The sequence below is a fragment of the Lycorma delicatula genome, chromosome 2 (assembly GCF_047948215.1).
Source record: "Lycorma delicatula isolate Av1 chromosome 2, ASM4794821v1, whole genome shotgun sequence".
NCBI classification, from domain to species: Eukaryota; Metazoa; Arthropoda; class Insecta; order Hemiptera; family Fulgoridae; genus Lycorma; species Lycorma delicatula.
Window position 1 is genome coordinate 26,011,095 of NC_134456.1, and position 19,461 is coordinate 26,030,555.

General features: G+C 30.0%; 1 protein-coding gene across 5 annotated transcripts in view; it reads left to right on the forward strand.

Moving 5' to 3' along the window:
- The window catches only part of Ak1 (Adenylate kinase 1), an 82,698-nt gene that overhangs the window by 34,038 nt on the left and 29,199 nt on the right, over positions 1-19,461 (forward strand). The gene's annotated exons all lie outside the window — the stretch shown is intronic.

The window sequence follows — 19,461 nt, forward strand, 5'->3', positions numbered from 1 at the left end:
TATAATGAAATTATGCTTTGAAAAATCATTAAACTATTAGTTATATAGAATACACTTTTTTAATCTTTTCTTACCTTAGCCAATTTCATTAGTGTATTAATTTATTATTTTACTGATTTTTTTTTGTAGGGTCTCATCTAGTAGATTTTGGACCGAATCCCAATTAAATTTGGCATTTAGCTTTAGTTAAAAAATTAATTTCGATAATAAAGGTTACTGTAATTTGGTGTTTGCTTATTCTTAAAGAATATTTTATTTTAATTAAATTAATAAAATATTAAAAAATTAAAGTTAATGAAATGATTAATATTAATTGTAAATCAGAATTAAAACTGTAATCTTATCGTAACTACAATTATTAATCATTATTATAACTTAATTTTTTTTTATTAAAACAAAAAAATCAACCCTTGGTAATATTGGTATGAACTAACAAATCGGCTAGGGTAAATAAATGAGTGAAATTTGATTTACATAAATAATAACAATAACTTAATTTTTTTTATAATAATTTCTTCAATTAAAAAAAGCATAAGAATTTTTTTGTGGCCTAATCCTAAAAATTATTTTATCTTTCTATAGAAAATAAAATTTTAAAAAATCAATAAAATATATAATACTAAAAAGGAAATCTGATTTAGAAAAAAATAACGAACTATTCATCAGCGAATAAAACTGAAAAAAAAGTTTCAATTAATCTTGCTTCTACAGATAACTTAATCAATCATATTAATTATGCAAATCATTTGCTAACAGGAGAATTAAAACGGAATTACTAATGAATCTTTTGACAGTTCGGTTGATTAATAGTACGTAAATTAACGAAGGTAAAAAAATAAATGTGAACATTTATGTGAGATATTAATAATTTTAGAAAGAAAACAGTATTTATTATATTTTTATTTTTATTTTTAAAAAACTAATTGTTTAACTGTAAATTTGTTATATTAAAATTTTACAAATTATTTCATTTTTTTGTAAAATTTATTTTCTTATTATTTAATTCTTCTTAATAGTTTATATTACTACTGCTTATATATTATTGAGATACAATTGCCAGATTTTTTAATAACTGAAACTAATTTCGTGTTTATGAATATAAATACTGTAATATAAGTACATTATTTACTTACAGATAATTTTACTCATTTTTCTCTGACTTTAATACAAATTAAATGCATAAATTAACTAATTATATCTAGGATTTACTTTAGTGTAACATAAATAAATATTTACTTTACATGAATTAAATTTGACAGTTAAAAGTATCACTCCTAAGCGATTCAATTATTTTCAATGAAACTCAAAAAATCTTTTGTTTGCCAGGAATTAAATTCAGCTTGATAGGATTTCAAAAAAAAAACACATTATCCGGACCGTTCTTCATCAGAAACAATTTTTATTGTTTCTTTTTTTTCATTTTTATCGTTCTATTAATGTTATTTTAATAAAATTAATAATGTTAACAAGAAGAATAATAATGGAATTTAATATCCGTGTAATTTTAAACGTTTTTTTGTTTAAAAAATCCTACATTTTGTCAATACCCATGTATTTTTTTTTTTTTTAAATAACATTAAAAATTAAACATTTTAATTTCATCTAACAAACTGAACTTAGGTTTTTAATTATCATTAAACACAAATATGAAATTAAAATATCTAAAACGTTTGTAACATTTTCAACGTAATTTTTTTTTTAATACTTTTATTTATAGTCGCATCAACAATTAAAGTTATTAGCGACTTATCAGTGTAATGTAATTGTACCGGTAAATTTGTAGTCTTGAACAAACTCAGGTCGACTACTCCGAGATCTGTGGTTAATTGAAACCCAACCACCAAAGAAAACCGGTATTCTCGATCTAATATTCAAATCCGAATAAAAGTAACTATCTTTATTAGGATTTAAACCTAAGAACTTCGACTTCGAAATCAGCTGATTTACGAAGACGAAGACCACTGGACTCAGCGTAATTTGATTGTACTTATGTATTACTAATAATAATAATAATAAAAAAATTTCCCATAAAAGTAACAAATAAAATTAAATCAACATATATAATAATTTAGAAAAGAGTAAAAACAATATTAGATATAATGAAATTAATTATTAGTTATAAAAAATAACACTTACTGATTTAACGGATATTAAATTTACAACTAAATAAACGATTTAAACAGAAATAAAAAATATATTCACTATCTTCTACAAATAAAAAAATTGAAATAATTAATTACTAATTCAAGAATAATTAATAAAGAATAGAAATAATTAATTAATAATTCGGTAGTTCTAACATATATGTATGTATAACTGTTTATTCATTTTCAGAATCGTTTATTATTACAGATAATAAAATTATTCAAGTCGCAATAAATTACACTGGTATACAAAATTTGATTTATTTTTTGTCCCAAAAGTGAAAACGGGTGAATCTGATAGCATTTTTCACGCTGAATTCAAATATGGTTTCAGATATAATTTAAGGATTTTTAGAAACAACTATTCTAATTTTACAATATTGCATATTTAAAATGCATTCTTAGTATATAAATAACATAATCACCTAAAAAATAGTAACATTTGATTTTCTACGATATTTTGCATCATGAACGCTCTCTTTACAGTCCAACAATAGTCAACTAGCATACTCGGACACCACTTGCCCTAGTAACATAGTGTCGGCTTTCCCGTATCCAAAATATCCTGATGGAACCGTTCACCAGTTTCATCGCGGACTCCTAGTTTTGATGGGAAGAGATCAAAGTGCGAGTCCAAAAAGTGAATCTTCAGTGACATGTTACATCCCATGGTTCTATAAGATTTTAAAAGATCATCCACAATTTCTTTGTAATTTTGCAACTTAATGGCTTCGTAAGAAGTTCTGGAAAATGCTGTTAAAGGACTTCCATGCAGCTTTCTCCACCTCAATTAACGAATTATCGAAGTTGTCATCTTTAAATAAATCTCTAATTTGAGGTTCTACAAAGATTCCTTCTTTGAGTTTTTCTTCGCTGATCTATGAAACCTTATTTTTTAAGTAAGCGAATCGAAGCCCACTTCTATCCAATGCTTTCACGAAGTTCTTCATAACCCCCAGTTTTATACGGAGTTTTTTTTGAATAAACAAGTAATGCATTAACAAGGTTATACTTTCCTGGAGTTAATGCTGTTCGGTTTGGCTACTCTTTCTGTACTAATGATTTTTTCAGTCTCTGCTGTCCCATTCGGAAAGAAAACAAGAGTATTTGATGAAACCAAGTTGAAGACCTAACAGCAGAGCAATTACTTCAAGTCAACACAGATATTCCAGTGAAATTCTACATACATTACTTTATCTAGCAGAGGTTTCATGTTCATGTAAGTTTCTTTCAGATCCGTAGCGTAAACTAGTGCCATTGATGGAAACTCATTCCCAATGTGCAGAAGTACGGCTTTCAGATTAGCTTTAGCCAAATCAATAAACAAACGCCACTTCTCTGTTTTGTAGTCACGACCAAATAATTCCATTACAGACAAAATATTGTTATAAAAAACAAGTCCATCTTCAAAGACAAAAAAATTCTTGAAGTCATTATACCTGTTTCTAAAAGCACATACTTTTGTTTCGCGGTGTAGGAGGTTCCAACCTTTTAATCATGAGCCTAAAAGTTCTGCCTCCTTTTTTGATAAATTAAAATGTTGTACAAGGTCATTGAGATCCCCTTGTGATGGTAAATGTGGTTCATCAGACGAACACAAAGCTTCATAGTTCGGATCAACCCTTACATCATCCTCTGACAAATCTTTGTGTTGTCGATCATCGCTAAGTATGATATTTTCTTTTCTCCATTGTGAGCCACAGGCCTCATTGCAGATTGTAGATTAGGGTATGAAATAGTGTGCTTTGGTTGTGAACTAATGCCAGAAAAGTTAACTAAAGTAACAATCGGTGGTATGATCTTTTGATTCCCGCCAAATCATTGGAACAGCAAAGTTCATGCGTCGAGAAGAATCTTGAAAGGAATCTGACTCAAGTAGAACGACAAATGTGAGGGGCCCAGTGTTTGTTTTGGTCACCAAATTCGCATTACTTATCAAAAATAACACGTACTGATTTAACGAATATTAAATTTGCAACAAAATAAACTATTTAAACAGAAATAAGAAATATATGAATATATGTAATATAAAATATATTCATAAAATATATAAAAATATACGAGTATTTTATATCAATATATAAAATATATTCATATATATTTTTACAGAAGAAGAAGTCCAGAGAGGTTATGTCTGGCGATCTGGGTAGTCTGGGAATCGATCCACCTCTTCCAATTCACCTAATAAATCTTTTTTTAATGAGATGGGAGTAAAACTACGTTTCTGAAATTTAATACCTCACCACAAATGTAGCAAAAGCTGTCCGGGGGGGGCGGGGTTTACATAATTTCTAGGCATTTTCAAAATCGCACTATACGCAAGCACTACAAAAAATATTCACTACACGTCTTGAATTCAAAAGATGAAATGTAAATTTAAAATGCGTCGTAACTGAGAAACGTTTACACTGAACTATATTATATCACCACATATACACGGAAGATGTACAGATGTAAACAGAGTGAACACGGAACACAGACTGGCTATGGCTTGAACCAGTAACTCAGATATAATTAAAAGAAATGTTACTTGTGACATCACTTTGACAAACAACGATGACTAAGTCTGCGAGAAAGCCATCTTCTGACTCATTTTACAATTGCAGTATTCAGCAGTTATGACTACTTGTATTACTCTATGCCATTACAGAACTTCTTTCATAAACAAATCATTTTTAATGCTTAATCAATACATTTTTGTTTGTTAATTTATGTACTATCAATGCGTAATACCGTAACATAATTGCATAATTTCCATAACGTACATAACACGGAACAGGGTGTAACTTAAAAACTAAGGGTGATAGAAAATTCTGTTAACATTTTTGAATTCAAGGGAAAAAATATTTATAGAGACCACTTTTATTTGCCCTGGAACAAAATTTGTATACCAGTATTTATACATCGTGGTATTTTGCATATATCTGTTACAGTTTCTAATAAATTGAACATTTTTCCTTTTTCTTGTACAACGCTGTTCATGCTCTTAGAAAAATATCAATGATATCGCGTGTAACAAACATTTTTACCACTAGCAACCCTCGAAAACAAACTGTTTATCAGAATATATAATAGGTTATATTATAATAATAAATAAGAACATAATATTTCTGTTGTTATATTCATACAAGGTACTATCGGTATTGTTTTAAAAATTTATGCGGTGTAATTTTTATAAATCATAGACTAGTTTTAACAAAATCCTTATTCTGTTTTTATGAAAAACTTTGTTGAAGATTTTTAGTAAAAACGGGAGCTGGACATAACTTAAAAAAGAATATGAGCATAAACAATCATGTTAGGAAATTTTAGTAAATCTTCAAAGAAGATAAATAAAGTACTTAGAAAATTGGAGATTCACCGTGCCCGATAAAACGGTATCAAAGAGCAGTTTGGAATGATGAAATCATCCAAAGATTAGTTAAGCCGGTTAAGACAAAATTACGAAAAGAAACCCTGTTTTCACTTTTTAAATATTTTGTTTGCGAACTGCATTTTCGTTAATTATGATGTATGATTTTTTTTTTCTTTTTTTAACTTTACTTATACAATTATTAGCTAATTCATACTTCACGACATCCAATTATCTATTGCCTTGATAGCACCAGAGAAGTTAAATAGAATTATAGCTAGCGATTCTAAAAACCAACGGTTTAAAAAACTAATTACTATTATATATATATGTGTGTAATATTTTGGAAAATATAGTTAAATAAAAATAGGGCATTCCAAATGGGACCATACATATTTTTGTGTTTTTTTGTGTTAGCAATGTCAACACTACTTCAGGAAGTCCAGGTACCGCGCATCTAGAACTAGATATGCGCAGAAATTCCGCGCATCTATGTTTACATTTTCGAAACTTTAACGATATTGTTAAAGAAGCCGTAATAAGAAAGGGAGTCCGACAAGGATGTTCCCTATCTCCGTTACTTTTTAATCTTTACATGGAACTAGCAGTTAATGATGTTAAAGAACAATTTAGATTCGGAGTAACAGTACAAGGTGAAAAGATAAAGATGCTACGATTTGCTGATGATATAGTAATTCTAGCCGAGAGTAAAAAGGATTTAGAAGAAACAATGAACGGCATGGATGAATTACTGCGCAAAAAATACCGCATGAAAATAAACAAGAACAGAACGAAAGTATGAAATGTAGTAGAAATAATGTAAATGGAACACTTAATCTAAAAATAGGAAGAGAAAAGATTATGGAGGTAGAAGAATTTTGTTATTTGGGAAGTAGAATTACTAAAGATGGACGAAGCAGGAGCGATATAAAATGCCGAATAGCACAAGCTAAACGAGCCTTCAGTAAGAAATATAATTTGTTTACATCAAATATTAATTTAAATGTCAGGAAAAGATTTTTGAAAGTGTATGTTTGGAGTGTCGCTTTATATGGAAGTGAAACTTGGACAATCGGAGTATCTGAGAAGAAAAGATTAGAAGCTTTTGAAATGTGGTGCTATAGGAAAATGTTAAAAATCAGATGGGTGGATAAAGTGACAAATGAAGAGCTATTGCGGCAAATAGATGAAGATTGGAATATGTAAAACAAATTGTTAGGGATGTAGGATGTAGAGGGTATACTGAAATGAAACGACTAGCACTAGATAGGGAATCTTGGAAAGCTGCATCAAACCAGTCAAATGACTGGACAAAAAAAAAACGATATTGTTATTCACGCAGAAAAAGTTTTGATTTAAAGTTCTAATGTCATTTTTTTTATTAATTTTTCTTTCTACACCAAATATCTAGAGTATTTTTTTTTTCTTTAAAGACCACGTTAAAACACAAAAGTAACAAACCAGCGCTATAATGAAAACATAAAACCACTTTTACGACTCTGGCTGATCAAATTCTTTTTCAAAAGTGCACTACGGCAAATATTTCTCATTCAAAAAAAAACTGTTTTTGAATGTTAATCTTTTAAAGCGGTAGTTTATAAAAAATGTAATATTTCAATGAACGTAACATTACGTGGAAAGTCCTATAGAGAGTGGGCTAAAACCTGGTAATTTATAGTAATAGTTTTAGTAACTGATTTACGGTAACGAGTAGGTAAACAAAGATAATAAATTTTGGAAAAAAAAATAGTTTATGAAAAGGATGCATCTAGAAGAAACACCAAAATAATTTAATATACATTAGCTTTAGCATTAGTATGCAAAAGCGTACGAGGTCAAGTTCCCCTCAAGTTTAATTAAATTAATAAATCAACTGCTTGTTGTACATGAACAAAATTTCATTGATATACAAAGTAATTCAGGAGGAAAGGGAAATAATTTGAGAACCGATTCAAACGCTTGAAATAAGGTTTGTTATCAAGTTACGGTTAACGAAACATTTGCCCGAATTTCAGCTCCCCCGGTAAAATGAGGTCACACTGAAATTTTCAAGACGTAATATAAGGGGTGAACTTGATAGTTTCTTATGTATTTTTGACCTTAAAAAACGAATAAAACAGATCCCAGAACTGTATCTCCGGTCGTTTTCATGATATCCAACATAAAACAGGAAAGTTTGGTGACAAAAAACAAGTTTTTGTTAGGTTTAAAGTACAATAATTTTGTTAAATGACTTTTAAATGTGTAAATTTTATCGTTAAAACTTGTGCAGAATTTTATTCTAAGAAAATTGATGTAAGAAAGTCCATGGAAAACAAAAACAAGAAAATAACTTTTATTATTAAATATAAAACAACAAAACGTAACAGAAAAATGTTATGAATTTATAAAAATTAAACACAACTGTAATTAATAGGTCCTTTCATATTAGAACAAAACGTATCACGGGAAGAAATTATCTGAAATTTTTAAACAATTTTTTACAGTGATTAAAAATTTCTCAGTGCCGAAATGAATTGAAATCTACTATCAACTTAATAGAGCGGTAACACATTTCACGAATGATATAAGACAATTCTTAGAAAAAAAATTTACTAGTATGTATGTGGACTGGACGTAGAGGGCCGGTAAATTGGCCACCTAGATTACCAGACCTTATTCCCTTAGATTATTGTTTATGGAGGTAGATGAAATCTGAGATATACATCTGATGAACTGATCGCACGCGATGAACTGATCGCTCGCATTTTCAATCTTGCTGCTCTCATCAAGGAACGCGAAATTATCGTTAGGTTGACGACAGAAAATATAAGGAAAGAGTTGAAAAGTGCATCGATATCAATCGTGGAATTTTCGAATAATTATTTATTATAAATTAATACTGTAGAGCACAATGAATATTTTCTTAAGTAAATTAAAAGTACTTTAAATCGTCGTTTTCCATACTGTACTTTTTGGAATTTTGATTCGAGTAGAAATTCTTCGCGTGCTCGTTGTAGGACTAAACTGTATCACTTGAAAAATGTTTTACTTTTCATCACCATGTACCGATTAACGTTCAGATGCAACATGAGCGCTGAGAGGTGTACCATTCCCACGAAGATTATGAAAAATTCCACAAAATATACTTTACGGTGGAACTACTCGTCCAGGATAGCTACATCGATATTCTTCAAACGTAGCTAGGGAGCACTTCCGTCACAAAAATCATAACAGTGTATTCTGTATGAATGAAGAAACGCGGCATTTTTCAAAACAAAGAATTCAAAAGGAAATTTCATTTTTACTTCCTTGAATGAAGTAAAGGAAAAATTTCGTTTTTCAAAATTCAACGGAAATATTCATTTTGACCATCCCTGAATCCATTTTGACTAATTTTGGCATGACGTCTGTACGTACGTATCTCGCATAACACAAAAACGATTAGCCGTAGGATGTTGAAATTTTGGATTTAAGACTGTTGTAACATCTAGTTGTGGACCTACCTTTTTTATTGCAATCGACTGGACCAAAAGTGTCCAAAAAATCTCAAAATCCCAAAAATTTGGATTTTGGACGTTTTCTTAACTGCAGTAATAAGCCCTCATTGAGAGTTTTTCAACGATATATCATAAATGTACTTATTTTCATCAGTTCCAGAGTTATAACCAAATAACATTTTAATTAATGAAATATTTGGTCTTACAATGGGAAGGCACATCGGTTCGAATCCAACTTCATATATATATATATATATTAATAACCTTTTTAATTTTTTTTTAATTTAAAATATTGATTTATTAATAATTAATTATTATCCTCTGATTGTAAAGAAAATGTTTACAATAAATAATAATTCAATAATAAAAAAAAATATATGAAAAAAATCAGAAGTTATTTGTGAAATAAAATTTTATGTAGCTTTCATTTTAATTCAACATTTTTTACAGAGATTAATAATTATTAATAAATAAGTCAGTATATTTAAATTAAAAAAAATACACGTATATGAAGTCGGATTCGAACCGATGTGTGCTCACTTACACTACATAACTATTTGAGCGACGCGAAACAAAATTGATATATAAAGTAATATAAAATGCTGATACGGGCACCACAAAAAAATGTGATGAAAGGTGGTGTCCACCACAATGCGATTGTGTACCTGACCACTTTTTTAAAGAATTAGAGTATGTTTAAATGAAGTGCAGCAAAAAAGTGTATATGTAATTTAATAGACGTACAAGGAAGTCATGTAGTGTCCACATCAATTTATTTAAATTCAGTTTCAGTTACAAAAATGTAGGAACAGTTTAGAGTTCAACAGACACAAAAATACTAATTACATAACCTGATTCTCAAAAATAATTAATCCCAGTTAAAATAATGTGAAAAACAACTAAACCGCCTAAAGTTTATTATTAACACATAAGCACAGTTTTATGAGAACAATGAATAGTATTCAAATTAATTTCGAAGCATACAGTTAGTGTTACCGACCAAATTTTTCAAAGGTCTAAATTTTTTGTATTAAAAATATCTTTTTTAATTTTTACATATTCATAACATTTGTTCTGTTTTTGTTTTTAATAATAAAATTGATTTTTTTTTTGTTTCATAGATTATTTTACATCAATTTTCTCAAAATTAAATTCTCCATAAGTTCTGATGATAAAATTTACGCATTAGTCATTTAACAAAGTTATTGCACTTTAAACCTAAAAAAAAGTCACCGAATCTTCTATTTTACGTTGGATATTATGAAAACTACGAGAGATTTAGTTTTGAGACCTGCTTTATTCGATTTCTCAGGTCAAAAAACATCAGAAACAATTAAGTTTATCACTTATATAATGCTTTATACTTTTCAATATGATATTTCACCGGGGGAATGAAATTCGGGAGAAATTTTTCGCTAGCCGAAACTCGATAACACAGCGTTTTCGGATATATGTTTGTACCAACTTTTTTCCTTATTTCAAGTATTAGAATCGGTTCCCAAATTATTTCCTTTTCCTCCTGAATCATTCTGTATAATTCTCACAGTTATAAAATATTACTACCGTTGTGAAGTTCTACTATAAAAAAAAAATATTATAAATTTTATTTCTTCCATTGCAATTCTTTAAAATGCATCCTGTGCGTGTAAATAGAAAAAGGTTTCAACAGAAGGGTTACGGATTGACCTTTTACTCTCTATTTTGATAAATAAAAATATAATTTTCACTATCTATTAAATATCATTCGCAGAAACTGTGCAACTATCTGTACAGAATGCAACTTAATCGGTGATTCACAATATTTCTGCACAAAAATTACTTAATATGCTCAAATTACATGCAAAAAGATAAATGTGCGCTTGAATAATACGGCACCATTCGGCCAATTATGGGGTTTTCTTGAAAAACTTACGCCTAATCTTCTAAAAGATAAAAATCTAACATTTAAAGTAATACAATTTTTCAATAAATCAATTATATCTCTAGAATAGTTTATCCGAGTACAAGAATAAAACTGAATGCGTCTCATATTTACACATATGGAAATGAATTAACATATGGAAATTACATATAGCTCATAGCTACCCATCTTAAAGAGACTGATTTCGTCAGCGACTAAAAATAATACAAAGTGAATAATTTCACTGTAAAGTACGACACGCTTTCTTGGTTTAAATCTCACTACCCATCTAATAAGGAAGTTATCTGGATAAATTTACCCCGGTAACTTTTCTCAAAGTTCAATAATTAGAATGCGAGTGCCCCAAGCTGTTATCGCAAATTAGACAAGCATCAGTCAGTGTACATATACAAACATTCGAACAATCTGATTCATTGATTCACAGATAAGCATTAATATTCATTCAGACTACCTAATAATTAAAATCTTCTCTATTTAAACAACAGTGTCAATGAAAAACATCGCGCCTATACAGACTAGTGATTGTCTTTCATTTTATACTCGGCAGAAATACCTTTTTTCTTTCTCTTTTTTTTATTGTAAGATTAACGAAAACTTGTCACGATTATAGAAGTTATAAATATTTCACTAAATTTTTTTTTTTAATTTTTAAAACAATCGCAAACAGCATAGCATCGGATGACCGTGCTTTATTATAAAACCTACTGAAGAGGGGCGCTTCCAGTAATTAACTGGATTGGTTTGTATTATAATAAAGTGGATAACATGGATTTTCATTAAAAGCAAAAAACAATAAGAAATTTCACGACTAAAAAAATGGCAAATTTGCAATGTTAAGTTTGAAATACAAAAAATAGAAAATACATTTGTAAACCCACCGAATATTCATTCTGTCCGCAATGCGGGCAGTATGAATCCCTTTTAAAAAATCTATTAAATAATGCAAACTTAAAACAGAACTGATAAATCTGCTAAGTTAAAAGTAAAATTTTAATATAAAAGGATCACTTAATCAGGAGAGCACAATCAGAACTAAAAGAAGGGAGTCTGGAATACAAGAATAATTATTTCTTAGTTTAACTTTTCGTATAGGTACCGTAATGAATCTTGAAGGTTGAAGCTTGGACTACGACGCGACGGCTAAAAGGTGCCTGTTATCCAAACCGAAAACATTAAGTTTAGTTTTCACGCGCAGAAGCAAATTGTTTTCATGTAAATACAACTTATTATTTTTTGTTATTGGATGTTATGTATTATGGATTACTTTTAAATATTTTCTTATTCTGCAGTTTATACTTAATAAATGATTAAGTATTTTGCCGTAAAAAGAAATATTATAGTACATTTTTAAATGTTATAAAAATGTTAGGCCTATTCTCAACCAATATTATTACGTCAGCAGGCAAACGCTAAATGATAAATCAGCTAGCATTATAATAAACATAGTTTATAATCTATCGTGATTTTATTTATCGTAAAAATAAACACGGATAAGCCAAGTATTATAATTCAGGAAATGAGTCGCCTTTCTTAGAATTATATCAAGAAACAACATTGCTATAATTTTTACTATGTGCTCATGGTTTTCAAATACAGCCAGGCCAGTGTAAAAATAATTACCCTTAAGCCTACGTTACTGAATGCTTGAATATAATCCAAGTCCTGTATTTGTTGATCCTGTAAGAGCATTTGTGTGACTTCCGTTCCTTTATATTCGAGTTTTGATTGCGAAAAGGTAGTCACGTTCTATAATCGGTTGTGTATTTTTAGTGTTTTATAATTACGAGTGAAATTAAGTCTACCGTAAAAACAAAAAACTAAGACGGCAGGCCGGGGAAATAATAAATAGTATCTATGAGTTTATGAAACAAGAAGGTGATCGATTTTCGAAGTTGGAAAAGATAAACACCTAATTCCCGTTAAAAAATGTGAGGAATGTACAGCAGCTGCGTGTGGGGTGTCGCGATCCCAAGTCCAAAGAGTAAGAAAATAGAAAAAGCGGTTGCTAGAAAAATTAGCCAAAAATCCGTCAGAATTCTTTCTCTCCTCCAATAAAATAAAAACCCCTTGAAAATCCTATAACGGGACTAGATGATTTTGACAAGTGTATGGTGAGACGAACTGAAAACGAATTTAACGAAATTCATAAACTGCTGACGGTAAAAATAATAGTAGCGCTTAAAGATGTGATTGGTTATTCAGAAAAAGAGACGAGTTTGAGAATAATAATAAAAGAATTGGGCTTTAGGTGGAGAAAATCCCAAAATAAAAGGAAGGTTCTCACTGAACGACTTGACATAAGGTTTAAGCGTATTCAGTATCTGACTGCCGTAAAAATATTCAGAACCGAAAATAGGCCGATAGTGTACCACCTCGAGGATTCACATATATAATATCTTTTCAGATTACAAATAATCCGTAGTATAGTGATTCAGGTGACGGACTGGAAGGTCCTTATTCAAAAGGCAGCATACATATTATAGTGCACGACGGAGGAAAAATGGATTTTATACCAAACGCCTTACAAAATTGGCAAGTAAGTCTCAAAAATAGCGATTACAGAGGTCAAGTGAAAGCGGAAAATTACTTAAAATGGACAGAAGAGATATTAATTCCAAACTTTCCCGATAATTCTTCGGCAATCTCTGACAACGCACCCTATCACGATACCGATTTAGAAAAATCACCAATTTCCAATTCAAGAAAAGACGATATGATAAAATGGTTGCAGAAGCATTCTGTTTCCCATTTTTCCTCTATGCTGAAACTACAGTTGTACGAATTGGTAAAAGTAAACAGGAAAATTTTGTCTGCGTGTTTGACGAACTTTTACAAAAAAAAGTCACGAAGTTCTCCGACTACCTCCGTACCACTCGGATTTAAATCCTATCGAGATGGTTTGGTCAGAAATAGAAAACTTAACATTTTAGATGGTTTACTCAAAGGATAGTAGCAAGTCATAACAAAACCTTTGATATCAGTGACTTTCAAAGGATATTTGAAAATAGAGCGGCCTACATGAATGAAAAAAAATTGGAAGATGTATTGCGATAAAGTTAAGGAAACAGAAGCTGAATATATGCGACAAGAACACATTGTTGACAATACTATGAAATCGTTTATTATTTTTTTACAAGAAGATAGTAAAAGTGACGTGATGATTCTGATGACAGTAACCTGAGAAATTCTAATATTTCTTGAAAAATGAATGGCGTTCACCCTCTTTAATTAAAATAGTTATTTTTTAATACACTATTATTATTTTTAACACTTAAAAATAATTTGTTTCTGTTGTAATTTCCGATTCCATTATTTAGTGTATTTAACCGTTATATTGCATTAACTTTTGAATATCTGTTTGAAAATAAAAAGGAACACCAGTCAGTACTCAATAAAGGTAAACACATTTTGATTTGCATGTTATACTTTTTTTGTGTATAATCCTTCTATTGTACAACTCCCAGCTTCACATAGCGCTTCTGTAATTCTTGTCACGTTTACCATTTTGAAAAATGCATAATATTTTTTTCCCAGAAAATGGTCGAATATTAATTAATCATTTTTCAGTGAACCAATTAAATTTGACATATATGCATAAAAAATTTAATTTAATTAAATTTATAAATGTAATAATGTTCAAAATATTAGCTACATATGAAGTGAAGAAAATTTCAAAAAAAAAAATGTGTTCTGAGATCCAATATTAACATTTCAATACATGTTACGACGGCCGATTCGCTGTAACGTATTGAAGAAAATGTTATGCTAAAAGGATAGTAGAATGATTTGAAGTGCGGCTGTCGCTGTCGTGGCTCAAAGCATCAACATTGGTTACGCCACCTTTACAAATCTTCTTGGAATTTGTTCATACTTTAGTTGACAAGTAAAAATATTTTTTAATACCACCCCCTTAAACATAGGATGATGGCCATAAAAAACATCACCCGATTCCTAATATTGAACTGTTACATCAATCCGCTATAACAGTCCAATATTAAACAACAATTTAAAAAATTGAAATCGTCTATCTATTCTATACATTTATTCAAACAATAAATTTTCTACTTAAGTAAAATTGGATCAGGGGAATTTTGTCTACAAAATAATAAAATAATCTCTAAATCAATGCCTTGGATAAGAAGTAAAGCTTTAAAATGCTTACGGCTTGAATTGAAAGTCTCATATTTTTACTTGAAGGTGGTTATAAAAAAATAAAATCTCGTAAACTTATCGATTAACATAAAAGCCACGTGGAACAAAAAAAATAGATAATGGTACTAGTATACGTTTCTTCTTCTTCTTCAGTTTTAAGAACTTTAAAATAGAAATATGTACAACAGTTATCCTTCGTTTCTAGTCTAAAAATTACAAAACGGTCCCAAATTATATTATAATTGATAAAATATAACAACAATTTCTTTTAGTATATCTTTTTTAATTTTGAAGTCATTTTATCCTTAATTTTTAACATTTATTTAAAATTATTTTTTGACGTAACAGCTGACGATTAAGAATCTCACACAAGTTTTCTTAACTACAACACTACAAACAAAAACATAAAGCACACACAAACAAAAAAATTTTACACTCCAAAATACACATATAATGTATATACAGTATACACGTATACTTGTATATACACAATACACAATACACAACACACATATACATACACAAATACATAACATAAATACGTAAAATTTTTTGTAAAATGGACAGTTGTTTATAGAAATGAGAAACTAAATTGTAAGCTTTCTATTTTTTGATCTTTCACTTTTATGTCAAGTAAACTATGAATATAACCAACAGTAAATGAAAATGCAGGAAGCTTACCGAACGTTTCTTTAAGGTAAATATAACTGATTTTTTTATAATAATCATAAGCAAATCTTAATACTGTACGCAAACTTTAAATCACGTAGTATAGCGGCCGGCGTATTGCTGTGCACCTAGGCTGACGGCTGGCTTACCGCGCTATTAACTATCCTGAAGAACTCTGACATGTACTGTGTACTGTGTGAGTATACACTCCGTATAAGTACAAAGAATGCAGTAACATACAGAAAACATCTTTTACAGCTCCTTACGAGATGTTTTCGTAGAGGAATGGCTATCTAACTGTTCCAACCAGCTCACCGGATTGATCTAGTGGTGAACGCTTGTGATGTAGTGTCTTCCCAAAACAGCTGATTTAGAAGTCAAGAGTTTCCAGCATTCTAATCTTAGTAAAGGCTGTTACTTTTATACGGATTGAAATACTATATCGTGGATAACGGTGTTCTTTGACGATTGGATTTCAATAAACCACACATCTCAGGAATGGTCGAACTGAGACTGTACAAGACTACACTTCATTTACATTCATCCTCTGAACGGTAATTCCCGGAGGCTAAACAGGCAAAAGAAAAACTGTTTTGTCCTATCAGTCTATCTCCCTCGCACGCAATGTGCTATACGCCGCCCGCTATACGGTAAACAATAAAAATTAGAGTTTATATGATATTTTTAATCAAAATTGACCTAATAATACTTAAGTTATCAGGACAACTACTAAGTAACTTTGCAAAACAAAGTTTTGCAACTCGACTTGAGGCAAATGGTCTCAACGGAAACATAAATTTTAAAAAGACAATAAGTTGCATATCTTGCTATGTTAAAAAAGTTAAGCTGCATAAGAAATATGTTATACATGTTAAAAGAGATATGTTGTAGAAAATTCTACAAATAGTAAATAGAATAGAGTTAAAAAGCGGATTGAATGTAGGGCTGGGAAAAGTCAGATAAGTTCTACTTTCTAATAATCTCTTATGGTGGAATTTCAAAGAAAATTCTCGCTGTTAATAGTTAACTTTTATTACCGTTTGTATAATTAAGATATACAAATGCCAGGCATATATCTAATATACAAATACCAAAGTTTGTGGCGGATTCTGACTGTCCGTTTGCAACAGCATCAAGCAAAGACAACCAGACCGATTGCTTTAAAATTGTAAAGATATTTTCGTATTATACCAAGAGGATTTAAGTTATAGATCGAGGTCCTTAGCCCCTTTGGAGATGAATTTTTTCTCGGAAAAGTGTACTTCAGTTACTATAATTACTAGTATTGTGTTTTTTAATTTTAGTTTATTTATCAAGTATTTGTAAAGTGTAAGTGTATTTGTAAGTGTCTATATACTTTAATTGTTATTTATCAGTATTATTCTCACAACCATGAGGATAACGAATACAACAGAGTTCAGGCTAGTCACAGTCGGTCAGTTTCCCTGGCTGGCTAGCATTAATTAGTTAGTCTTAAAATAAATACGGTAATTTTCTTTGTAATAATTAGATTAAATAAAATAAAATTTAAAAATATTAGTAACAAAAATAAAATTAAATCAAATAATTGAACCTAATAAAATAAAAACATAGTCTGATATTATAATATAAATATCAGGCTCTCTACAAAGTATGAATTTTTAGAAGCTAAAATTGAGAACACGTTTATTGTTATTAGAATATAACATAATGAGACCAAATATGCACTACTATTTTCGATGATTTCTCTGCCATTTTTCCGGCAAGGCCATAATAGAATTTTTGTGAACTACAGAACTTTAGTGGTTTCTGATGAAAAAATTGTTACAAGTGGTTTTCACAGGCCTCTTTTGAAACTGACACCAGTCAGATACTTCTGTAGAAACGAATGATAGTCTGACGGTGCATCAGTGCGGACTGATGTAGAGCTTCTCCTCGCTTCGACCACGATATTTTTCGCACACTGTTGTCGTAGATTATCCGCTTTTCGTCACTCGTGATAAGCCGCTTCAAAAACATTTCGTTAGGTTATTAGGATTTCGTTAGATTTCAGCAGATTCGCAGACAGAAATTCGATCGAATAAACGTTTCTAAGTCAGTTCATATGCTAACCAAAGGTCGAGCTTCTTTTTGTAACCGGCTTTCTCCAACTGGTTTAAACTGTTCGGTGATGATGTTTAGGTTATGATCTAAACTTCGTGCGCAAAAGGCTCGCTACTTATTATTTAATGTATCTTTAATTACAACTAAAAAAAATAAAATAAAATATTTACGTTAAGTTTATATGATATTCCACAATATATCTAGTATATTCATACTAATTATTTTTACTTAGAATTTACCCTTTTTTCCTGTTTGGCCTCCGGGAATAATTTTACATAGGTTTCATATTATTTACTTTTACAAAGTTTAGAAAGCTTTAAACACGTAGATTCATAATAGTAATATTTTTTTCTAAATAGAGTCGGCATTGCTAATAATATATTGGAGGGTTAGTGTATCGTAGCAGGAGGTCGTAGGAAGAAAGAAGCCGATCGCCGGCTCAGCAATCCATCCCCACTCTGTACGTCAACTTAGCTTTCTAATCTTTGATGAACAATACGTGTTAGTGCACGTATTCCTACGATACAACATATGAAACATCTCCATATATCTCATCATTAAAAAAATCAAAACAAACCAACAACTACGTCTTATATTTATCAACACAAAACGAACGAATTTTACTTGTTATACACGTATACACGGAGTAAATAAATTATTTACGTGCAATACTTTTGCAGGCTATCAAGCTTGAGTAACTTTTTAAAGAATCTTCATGTACATATTAAAAACACTCCTCGATGTAATGTACGACAACATTGTATTATCCCACAAGAAATGCATAATCGTACATTTTTTACCACAAACGAGTTAGGTGCATTTACTTTTGTTTTGCAATTTGTACATTGCTTTTAAATAATAAAGGTCCTGCCTTTAAATAACAACTTCCTGTTTCGCAGTGCATCGAATCGCATCTATGGAACGCGTATTCGGCTTACTAACGTTTTCTTTAAAAATGTTCGCGGAAACAGAAATACGAAATTCTTGAGACAATGACTTTACAAATCACAATAGGTTAAAATTCTAAGTGCAGAAAGGCTTTAGAGGAAAGAGCGTAGTTCATCCCGCTGGAAATTTAATCAAATTCCGAATCATTATTAATCTTCGTTGCTTCACTCGGGTCTTCATTAAAGATAAAGAATCTCATCTATAAACTGTATTATCCGAAATTGAAATTTTTATATGAGAAATGTATTTATGTACCTAAATTGAAGATTTTTCTACAGATTCCTTAAAACTGTTTCTACTTTTTCACGTTTTCACTTCATCACTTTGTTTAGATTAAATAGCAAAAGATTATCTACAAAACATGGATTTTGCTTTCCAAATCTGTAGTCATTTTAAATTCACGTAGCAATTACAAAATTTTTATATCAGTAAAAAAATCTAACCGTATTACATATTTTATTTTTCCTAGAACATACACCGCTCAAATTTTTTTTACTTGAAGTCTCAGCAACTGTGTGATATGCAGCTGCAGAAAGGTTTTCTATTTACCAATCTTTGAAATGTTACATCAACGACCTGTAACTTAACTGAATTTTAAACGAGTAGATCGCCTAGATTATTTACAGTGTGAAATGAAATATAAAAAACTAACATCAATGTCACTAAGCGGTGATATTCAACACTCATTTGGATTATTGCTTCGGTTACTCTAAC